The sequence below is a fragment of the Solanum verrucosum genome, unplaced genomic scaffold (assembly GCF_900185275.1).
Source record: "Solanum verrucosum unplaced genomic scaffold, falcon-dt-bn FXZP01000079.1, whole genome shotgun sequence".
Classification (NCBI taxonomy): domain Eukaryota; kingdom Viridiplantae; phylum Streptophyta; class Magnoliopsida; order Solanales; family Solanaceae; genus Solanum; species Solanum verrucosum.
In genome coordinates this window covers 4,320,298-4,332,410 of record NW_026020368.1, presented here as the reverse complement: position 1 = coordinate 4,332,410, position 12,113 = coordinate 4,320,298, and positions in this window count along the sequence as shown.

The window sequence follows — 12,113 nt, the reverse complement described above, 5'->3', positions numbered from 1 at the left end:
TTCATGATTTTCTCAGTACCTATATGATTCTGATAGACTTTCTTAAAACTGTCATTTCAAAAGTGGAATATGTGCAGGATGAATCACTTGGTACGATTTTTAATGTTGATAAAAGCACGAGTGAGGAATCGACATCATACTCATCTGCTACTCCAGAAAATCATGGTTTGTTCGTATTATCTGCATCATTCTTTAATACCAAACAATTCAATATTGTATGGTTTACTTACATAGCTTCTTTTTATTTATTTTAGACATCTTAGATTGACCATTATCAAATTGCCACTTTAGCCACTGAGGGAATGGTAATGATGGTCTCTTCTTTAATTGATTCCTGCACATGCTTGTTTTCATCAATTGTTTTGTGTCAATTTGGTTGCAACATGTGATACTAAAAGGAACTCAATGTGTGATCAATTAATTTTGGACATTGTTTGCATTAATTTCCGACATCTCCATATAGTTGTTGCTTGTCAGCATTGGCTTATCAAAGAAAAATAATAATAAGGAATTGGTAATTGGTTTATTCTTAAATGATGAAAGGATCCTATATTGGTTTGAGAAAGAATCAAATTTTCGATGTATCCTTAGATTGTAGTGATGATTTTTGGTCTTTATTGACTTTGTGCCCTCCTCGAGTCCCCTCTAAAGGCGTATAACTTGACTATCAGGTATAGTATTCATAAGTAGATTTTTTTTTCACTGCTTCTTAATTTAAGTTAATAAGTTGCCTTGCTTTCTGTCTCTCTCTCTCACACGCACACACAAATGTTCTCTTTCTACCATAGTATTTTTAAAATGTCCCTTTAAATTTTTATCGATTTAATGCTTTCTATTTCAAAATGTTTAATCTCTTATTCTCTTTTTGGAATAGGGCAAGCAACTATTTGAAAAATTCAAAGCAGCGAAATATTTCTGGCAATGGACAATATTTGCAATACCGCTATATGATTTATGTGTCCATAGTGCAAAGTACGAACAGTGGTAGAAATACATCTTGTTGATCATGTATCATAGGATGGTGGATAGGAACTAATGAGCCAATAAGACATGAGCTTGGGTTTGATTTTGCAAGTATATTAAAGGAAGTATTAGAAAAGTAACTATTTCAGTGATAGATAATTGTGATAAAATATTATTTTGATGTTTGTCATCTTCTACATGAATATAATTGTGCAGCCGTGCTTGTGAGCTTATGATTTTTCTTAAAAATTTGTGGTTGTTTAGAGTTTACACATGTGAACGCAAGATTAGACACAAATAAATGACATCAAAATTCACGTTGTTGGGCCCGTGCATAGCACGGGTAATACTTATCTAGTATATATATATGAAAATTGAGTGTAGGAGAAAGGGAAATGCAATCAAACTCCAACTAACTGAACTATCAAAATTCTTCTTATAAATAAGGGTTAACTTACAAAAATTTCTATAGTTTAAGAGCTAATAAACTTAGATACACACAAGTTTGAAATATTATGAATCTTATTAGATTTTGGTGTGTCCAAATACATTTAGATACATATATTTCGGGATATATGAGGTCAAAATTAGGTGTAATGTGTTCTAGATACACTGTATCCAATTGAATTCACATTATGTTGGATACACACAAATCTCATTCGTCTCCCTTTTATTTCCCTCACCACTCTCATATATCTCTCATGTATTCAATATTCTAGATATATGTGAATCATATTTGATACATGTATATACCGTGTATTAAATGTGATTCACATGTATTTGATATACATGGACAAATCTTGCTCAAATACGTGCAAATCACATGCACGCACGGACGCACGCACGCACGCGCACACACACATATATAAAATGTGTATCTAGTGTGTTTCACATGTATATATGCTTGCGTAATTAGATAGTGTCTCCTATAAATAATACTAGAAAGTAATGCCCTGTGTCTGCACGGGCCCAATATTATTATGTAATTTTATTTTTTTTTGGTTAAATTTGTTTTTTACGTGAAATTGGAGAATTTTTTTTTGATGAATCTATCGGTGTGTTCTATAAAATGTTAATTTTCTATATTTGATGAGCTAAAATTTTTGCAACATATCTCCTCTAGAAAATAAGTTTTTTTTTTCTTTTGAGATGAGGAAATGATTTCTATAATAAATATCATAACTTGATATCAATTAAAAGTTGGATTACAAGTATGTAGCGTAAGATAACCTTGCATATTAATCGTTTGTTGATATTTTAAGGAACTAAGTTTTACAAGATAGTTATGTACACTTATTTTACATAATAACAAAATGTGATACATTGTATAGAAAGTTAGTTGAGATGCAGATTGAGTTGTTTTGATCTTTGATCAAAAGATTAAGACCTGATATATATGAGAGAAGAAGAAAAAATATTATTCATAAATTACAAGATTGGAAAGAATCAAATCACAGTTGCTTGAAATAGGAGGTATGTACATGCATGAAAGCAAGTGTACAATTACTTCAATATAATGACTTAAGAACCAAGTGCAAGGCTGATAAGGCTAGGTAGATAGCTATTGTTTCCGAGGTCGGCCAAAGCAGAGACAAATTCATAAACACAAATACAAGTAAAGTTGTCGATCGAGTTTATTCTGTAAGTTCACAAAGAACACAAGCACAAATCTTCTTGTGGTTCATCTAGGAAAATGACCGCAGACTGGCACTACTTTGACTTGAAGTTCCTTCATCATTCAACTCTTTATTGGTAAACTAAGAAGTGATTGACTGTACAAAGAACTATCTTCAAACTACCTCCAATGCATCGATTAATAAATAAAAAGGACAAACGTAGTTGTTTTACACAATTCAAGTAGCTCATATATCATAATACTTTGAAAAACTATATGAGCTCTAAGGCAGTATATTGATCACAATAATCAAACTACTTTCACTGGTAGTAATATAAGTAAATGCAACAAACTATCAACCACAACTACACAAAGGCCAAGATATATATATATAAATATGGTCCCAACAAAATCTATAAAATGGAAGATTTTTGGTACTATAATGGAATAGTTTAGTTTTGTGACTTCAATTGTGGCATAAGATTTATAGTTTTTTATCATAGTTTTGTGCTCTTTTAACCGAAGACCTTTTGAGGAATATATTATAATGCCCAAAGTAAAGACACCCTGCACATACCGAGAATCATTTCAAATGATACATTCAAGAGTTCAAAAAAAAACTTGCATTGAACCGCTATTGAACTATGTCTTGAAAGTGTTAAACACTTTAGTCTGTTTTACCTCTTCTCAAATCTAACTCGAACAACAGAAAAAAATTGTGTGGGACATCCCAAGAGCTTAGAATCAATAAGTTTAAAGGAATGATATTGCTACTTATACGCAAGTACACCAATGATAGGCTTATTGTACTGATTAGACTAACTAATAGTGTATATGCAATCACTTACGGTGCTGACTTGTTTTTATTAAAAATCAACAGCAACATCGAAGACAAATTTGAGGCGAAACAGAGAAGCAAAGAGCATCTCAAATTTCTGAATTCAACAAAGACGCAATTCTTATAGTCCAACCGGTAACCCTACAGACCTAAAACAGAAGAATCGAATTAGGTCTTGATTTTCATTAAAATTTATGATTGATAGAGAGAAATTTCAAAACCACAACCCAAAAATATAACCAAAAAGCAGAAAAAGATAACAAAAAATTGCACATTTCTTAATAACACAATATAATCATTTACCTATACAACAACAACACATGCAAGAAAACCAAACAGAAAAAACTTGATTTTTTTGCTTTGCAAAATAAAGAAGAAGAGAGACAGAGCATCAACTCTCATAGAATGTCCTAAATGCACATCCGTTTGGCAGCATTGCTACGTGTCTCTTTGAAAGCAGTATTAAGACACGTATGCAACCTTTATTGATGAGGTTGGTAGTGTAAATGACCAAAAGACCCTTATTCTTTTATAAAGATGGCAAAAATCAGTCATCTTGCTGTCTCTTCTATATAAGTAAGTAAAAGTAAAGTAAAGTAAAGTATAATAAAAAGAAATAATTTAAATTAATTCGACGTTTTTCTTAATAAATTATTTATTAGGAGTTTATTTAAAAATAATAATTTTATTAATTATACTTTAAAATATAAATATGACTATTAATAATCTTATATAGTTATTTAATGATATATATAATATTAAAAAATAATTTGTTTTGAATATAAAAGCTAAGTAATAAAATTTTATTAAATTATTTAACTATATTAAATTTAAACAATTTAATATGTAGAGAATAAAATGGAAATATATAGAAACTCAATAAAGTTATCATTGTATAGGTATCAATTGTAAAATTAAATGGACCCCACTATACTAAATGATAGAAGGCATAATATGTAATTTAGTAGAAAAGTGTAGGGTTTTTTCTAAAGATGTTAAAAAGGTCCAAATAATAAGGCTCATAGTACAATTTTTTCTATGCAATACTTATTACTTTGAGAAGTTGGAATGACAAAAATATCCTTACTTGCCAATTGAAAGACCAATAAGCAGTCTTTGAAACTCTCTCTTCTAATATATAAAATAATAATAATAAATATAAATATCAATCTTGTATAAAAATATATAATTACGTAAACAAAATTATACAATATTATTCTATAAAAACTGAATTTCATCCCCTACAAACTTCAACTCACGAAAACAATATCAACAATAAACTTAAATCTTCTTCAAATAACTTCAAATTTTAACTACAAATTAAAAAATGACATTCCAAACAAACACAATCATTAACTTGTCAAAAAAAAATTCAACAAATCAACTTTCAAAAACTCCAAAAATGAAGATTAGATTTTTACTTTAGTTCACTCATTAATGTTTAAATTTGTGATGATAAACATGAATATTAGTCTCAATCAATTTCTAAGTATCAAAAAATTGAAATCATAATCATAAACTAAAAAGTTTTAAAACATTATTTTTGCTAAGCATTTGAAAATATATAAACATGAATAAGAGTCTGTTTGGCATTACTGCTAAAAACTGCTTATTGTTAGAAGTATTTTTTTTAAAAATAGCTTTTCAGAGAAGTATTTTTCAAGAAAAGTAATTTGTGTTTGGCAAATTCATTTAAAATGTGCTTTTGATAAACAATTTGTGTTTGACTAATTTTTAAAAAAAAAGTGCTTTTGAGCGTTAAATTACGAAAAATGGTAAGTATCAATGTGCTTTTAATATTAAGATTATTTTATAGAGAGAAATCATTTTAAACATCTAATACAAAAACTTTATTTACATTTTTAATTTAATTAGTTAAAATGTACATATTCAAATTTTCAATCAATATTGTACATAGATAAATATTGTTGAAAAATATTGAAAAGATTAATATTTTTGTTAATTGTTACCCATTTTTTGGGATCCAATCTTAGCTATTATCTTCTTCTTTTTTTGTTGTTATAATACTCAAATTTTTTATAAAAATCAAATTAAAACAAAATAATACGTAAATTAAGAAAACAAAAATTTGTTATTTGTTACTTTTATGGGAGGGTCTAAATCTTTAATTGTTATTTTTTTTTAATCTTACAAAAATATTGTTGTTACTTTTATTTCTAATTCTGTAAAATAATACGTAAAGTAATATATATAATATAATATATAAATAACGGAAAAGGGTCAAAATTGCCTCTGAACTATGTGAAATAGACCACTTATACCCTCCGTTACATTTTGAGATAAAAAAAATACCCCCGTTATTATCTCTAGAGACCACAAATACCCCTCAAAAGTTAACAACCCAAATTTTTAATGACGTGGCAAGCCATGTGTGACTGATCTCTGTACCTAACCTGCCAACTAGGATTTCCACTAACTCATTCTTGCTAACTAACAATTCATCCTCCCAAATCAACAGTCTTTGGGATACGAAATTTTCTCTACATTATGAAAACACTATCTCCAGTATTTGCTAACCCAATTTTTAACTCTTCAATATTTGTTTGACTATTGTACGAATTAAAGCAATCTAAATTTTGAGAGGTTCAAAACATTTCTTTCAATTCTTCTGGTGGATGCTACTGAGTCTTAAATATCAATTAAGGAAAGATCACATTTGCCAAGCATATGGGCAATCAGCTATGGCATCAACATTTTTCTTGTTTGAAAGCAGAGATAACATATTTTTTTAAAGTTAGCCTCGAAAAGTTAGACTTTCTCACAGTGACGTCTTCTTTTACGAGTTGTTTTTTTTTTGGAAAAGGGTAAAAAATGCATCAAATTTCTCTCTCAAAATTAATGTTTGATTTGGGAGGATGAATTGATGGGTCAACAAGAATGAGTTAGTGGTAATCAGGGACACTGTGCTAGTGTGTGTGTTGTGAAACTAGTGATCTGCGAGGTGGGGAACGGAGGTTCTGCTCTAGTTACGGGTCAAGCGCTATTGTTGATTCACATTATTTGGCTTGTGTTACTTGGTTTCGTCGGGCTGTTTGGGCTGCTATGATCGATCAGGTTTCGTTGATTACTTGATTTAGGGTTAGACTTGATAGGATGATTTTTTGTAGAGTAATTTCCCTGGATAGTCACCCATATTTGGGAAATTACCTTGAAATATCACTTATGTTTGTTTTAGGACCACAATATCACCCAACTTTACCTCTTTTCCTCAAAATATACTTACACAAAAAAAACATTATCTCTCTCCTTATAGGATGCCATGTCACATTATTCCTTTTTCATTATTAACATTTTTTTTAAAAAAATTTAGACAACCCATATTACCTAGTAAAAAAAAATTACATAGCCCAAAAATTTCTACCCTAGTTCTAGGGGATTAGGCGGCAAATCCAAATATGAGCTCCTCTGATTCTTCAAGAAAATATGTGGCTTCCTCCGATTTTTCAAGCGAGATAATGTTTTTATATGGACACTAACGGGCAATGGCACCTTTTTGTTGAGTCCGGAGCCAAAAGTGTAGTTTTTTTTCTTTAAAAAACAAAAAGGGCACATCAAAATTTTTTTTTAACCAAAAGAGGAAAATCGCTCCTGACGGAGCGATTTTGTTCTGACAAAAATTGAAGGCACTCCGCTAAAAGAAATAAAAATCTCTGCCAATTTTCTCAAAAAAATATTTTTGTTTAAAATCGCTGCTATAACAACGTTTTTATATTAAAAAAATTAAAAGCAAAATCGCTGCTATTGCAGCGATTTTGTTTAAGAAATTAAAAAAAAAAGTTCTGAAGTTAAATCGCTGCTATAGCAGCGATTTTGTTTAAGAAATTATTTTTTTTAAAAAAATTCTACCCTTACATAGAATTTAATAAAAATTAAAAAAATAAATAAAAGTGAGGCCAGCGATTTTCATAAAAAGCTTTTTTTTTTAAAAAATCTTTACCCTTTCAGCGATTTAAATGAAAATTAAAAAAAAAATTAAAACTGAAAATCGCTGCTTCGGCATCGATTTTTTCTTTAAAAAACTTATTTTTTTTAAATGGCTTCCGCCGGAAATTCATGTAATTTAAAACTTGTTCTTTATGTTTTTTTTTTTAATTCCTTAACAAAAAATCGCTGCTATAGCAGCGATTTCACTTTTTTAAAAAATAAAAATAAAAACCCTGCTATAGCAGCGATTTTAAAGAAATAATAATTTATTTTTTTTGAGAAAATCGCTGCCAAATGCAGCGATTTTTATTTCTTTTAACGGAATGGCGTCAATTTTTGTCAGAAGAAAATCGATCCGTCAGGAGGGATTTTGCTCTTTTGGTTAATTTTTTTTTTTGATGTGCCCTTTTTGTTTTTTGAAGGAAAAATATGACCCTTTTAGCTTCGGACTCCCGTTTTGTTGATATTTTAATTCATTAGAGTAATAAGGTAACCATATTGTCAAACTACAAAGGATATAATGTTTGTAAAGAATTTTCAAAAATGTTAATAATGAAAAAGGAATTAAAAAAATGTTAATAATAAAAAAGGAATAATGTGACATGGCATCCTATTAGGAGAGAGATAATATATTTTTTGTGTCAAGTATATTTTGAGGAAAAGAGGTAAAGTTGAGTGATATTGTGGTCCTAAAACAAACATAAGTGATATTCCTAGGTAATTTTTCAAACATGGGTGACTATCCAGGGAAATTACTCATTTTTTGTATAACATACATGTATCTTCTGTATGTATGATGGGAATATACAGCTGGATGATTTTAACTTTGTTCTTGTTTTTTGTTGGATTAATACAATTTTAGGAGATTTCGATTTTAAAAAAATGTTATTGGTAATCCTAGTTGGCAGTTTAGGTGGAAGGATCAATCACACATGGCTTGTCATGTCATTAAAAATTGGGTTGTTAAGGGGTATTTGTGGTCTCTCACTACAAAAAAATGTGAATTACATGGTATTTTCCTGGGGATTAGTATGAAAATTCGCAGGAAACTTATTTTCCTGCAAATTTTCATACTAATTCCCAGGAAAATCCCATGTAATTTATAGTTTTTTTGTAGTGTCTAGAGATAACAATGAGGGTATTTTTGAGCTCAAAATGTAACGGAGGGTATAAGTAGTCTATTTCGCATAGTTCAGAGGCAATTTTGACCCTTTTTCTTATAAATAATAATATAAAACATAAATAAAATAAAAATTTATTAATAAAAATAAAATTCTTGAATGAAAATTAACGAAACTTTTGAGATATGTTAATTAATTAATAAGTGATATATTGATATGTTTATCTGTAATGGATATTTTAGTCTTGAAAAAAATAATTTTCTGCTTCTGGTTCTGCTTTCTTAAAAAAACATACATTTTTAGCTTCTTCCTAACATAATAACTCCTTCTACTTCCATTTAAAAGCAATTTTAAGGATTTGCCAAACATTTAATTTTTTAAAAATAAGTACTTTTTTCTCTAAAAAAATATTTTTTGCCTCCCAACAACAATGTCAAACAGGCTCTAAGAGTGGCTTTTCAAGGGCATCTGTCTATAAGGGTCAACCTTACGTAGATCGTTGTTATGGATGTGACTGAGAGGAAATGGATGAATTTACACTTTGTTTGGCCCGAATGTATACTATGTATTGTTTCATAATATATCGTATCGTATTCTATTGTATTGTATTATATCGTATAATATTATATTATTTATATATATATATATATATATTATATATATATATATATATATATATATCTCATTATTCATCGTTATAGAGGCGTATGTACATGAAGGGGAGTGGGTTCACATGCACCCATCCTCCCCTTCCTAACCCCTATATAATACTACTATTTTTCTAACTATCTTTTTAAATTTGTATTGGTGAACCCAAGGTTAAAAAGAATACTCTAGTATATTGATAAGTATGTACAAATAGGGGGTGCATAACTTATGGATTTGTGGTTCAAATTTTTCTATCCACATTAATATTTTTAATTTTTAATTAATATAATAAAATGTGCCACTTTTCATAGATCTTTTTAATAATTTATAAATAAAAAGAGGTTCAAATACCCATATTTTTAGGTTGCATTAGTTATGTCTAGACCTTAAGCTAGAAGTGTCAATAAAGTCAAATTATATTTTTTACTTTCTTTTTCTCCTTTCCTTCTTTAGACGTTTTTCTTATTTATTTTTTTAAACTTTTTCTTTTGACTTTTCAAAGCCCTAAACTAAAAGGTAAAAAAGAGTAAAGGCATCATATTGTTGTTCTTTTGGCTTCATTCCACTTTGTTGTTCATGGTGAAGTAGAAGTGAGATTTGAGAACAAGTAACAAGGTATGCTATCTAAAAATAAATAAATAATTTATTAATGTACTTCATTTGTTTTATATGTTTTTCTTGATTTATGAAGTGGTGCCATTATTTGATTACTTGAATAATTAAATTTATAAGAATTTCTTGATTTCTAAATAGTTATCTAATAATTGTGATTCTTTTATTAGTAAACTTGTTATTTGTGCTAACATTTTTTAAAAATTATTTTGTTTTTATAAGATTGAATAGAAGTATGAATATTTAATTTTGTAGGTAAAATAATTCTTACATTCAAATCATCAAATCACAAATGGATAAGTTTCTCATCAAGTTACCAAAGCCAAAAGAGGGCCAACCAAGTTGTAGCTCTAATCAACCATTTGTGAGTTCACAAGTTGCTCCGGAAGTTCAAAGACATATAAATTATTTTCCACTTTCAAATACGGATAATATGCTTGATTTTAAATCTCTTGAAGCAGATCCCAAAGATCGAATGCCTATTTCATCTTATGGTCCTAATATTCGAGATGCGGTAAGGAGGTAGTACATTCAAAAAAAGCCATGTCAACCTGTTGATCATATCTTCCCTAAAATTAAGTTTGGAGATAAAATGCGACAATTTCGACCAACTTGCTTTAAGAGAAGATCTCAATGGTTGGAATATAGCATTAAAGCAGACGCGGCATTTTGTTTGTGTTGTTATTTGTTCAAGAATGAACTTGAAAGTCGTGAAAATGTCAGAGATTCATTTACAAGAGCTGGTTTTAGGTGTTGGAACAAAGCTTTAGAAAGATTCAAAAAACATGTTGGTAAGGTAAATAGTATCCATCATAAATGTTTCAATAGGATGCAAGATTTGATAAACCAACGACAGTCGATCCAATCTTCTTTTGACAAGCAAAGTGAAAAGGCAAGAAGTGATTATCGGATGCGTTTAAATGCCTCAATTGATGTAGCAAGATTTCTCTTGACATCGGGATTTCCATTTCGTGGACATGATGAAAGTGAAGGTTCCGAATATAAGGGTGCTTTTCTTGAACTTTTGAAATGGTATGGGGATAGAAGTTTTGATGTGGGAAGAGTAATATTAGGTAATGCTCCACAAAATGATATGATGATTTGTCCGACAATTCAAAAAGATATTGTGGAGGCTTGTGCTAAAGAAACAACTAAGGCAAATAAATGGAATTGGATGCTATGTCAATCCCGTATATGGAATTGATATTCGCATATATCAAGATAATATTGTAGATTGATATATAGATCCATATCAAATGCAACCTCTATCTTTATTTTATTCCAGGGGGTAGCTTTATAACAAGAATCTAACTAATAAATAGTATGGTAGAAAGATTCATCTATTTCTTTCTACCATACTATCTATCTATTAGAATACTGCCGATTCTAGTCCACTCATTTCATTTAAGACATGAAATTGGAATCTTTTTCATTTTATTTCGTCAATTTTGGCTAAGAACTCAGAAGTCAAGTTTCATTCAAATTAGTTACATTGAAGACTTGGACGGTGATTATTTTGGAATATTAATTGATGAATCAAAGGATGTTTCTCATAAGGAGCAAATGGCTCTAATTTTGAGATATGTCAACAAAAGTGGAATGGTGATAGAGCGATTCTTGGGTATTGTCCACGTAAATGATACATCTTCTCAATCATTAAAAAAGGCAATTTATTCTTTGCTTTTGGATCACTCATTATGTACATCCAAAATACGTGGTCAAGGTTATGATGGGGCTAGTAATATGCAAGGGGAAATAAATGGTCTCAAGTCTTTGATTTTACAAGATACGTCATCTGCATATTCTATTCACTATTTTGCTCACCAATTGCAATTGACACTTGTAGGTCTTTCCAAAAAGAATTCGGATGTGGATAATTTTTTTATGTTCTCACTAATATTTTGAATACTATTGGAGCTTCATTTAAACGCAGAGATTCACTTCGACAACATCAAGAAGATAAGTTGGAAGAGTTGCTTAAATTTGGAGAAGTTCATACAGGGCAAGGTTTGAATCAAGAATGTGGCCTCCAACGACCAGGTGATACTCGTTGGGGGTCTCATTTTAAAACCTTGGACAATTTCCTGATTCTTTTTTCTTCAATTGTTAATGTGGTTAAGGATATGAAACGTGATTGTCCATATCATCTTGATAGATTTGCGGCGGAAAATCTTTTGAGCAAGATTCATGAATTTGAATTTGTCTTTATGTTGCACTTAGGGGTCGTTTGGTAGAGTGTATTAGGAAAAATAACACATGCATTAGCACTGTGTATTACTAGTACCTTGTTTGGTACTCTTTTCCAACCTATGTATAACTAATGCTTACATTAGTTATACACTCTATTGTGTATTAAAGTGTGTATTGCTAA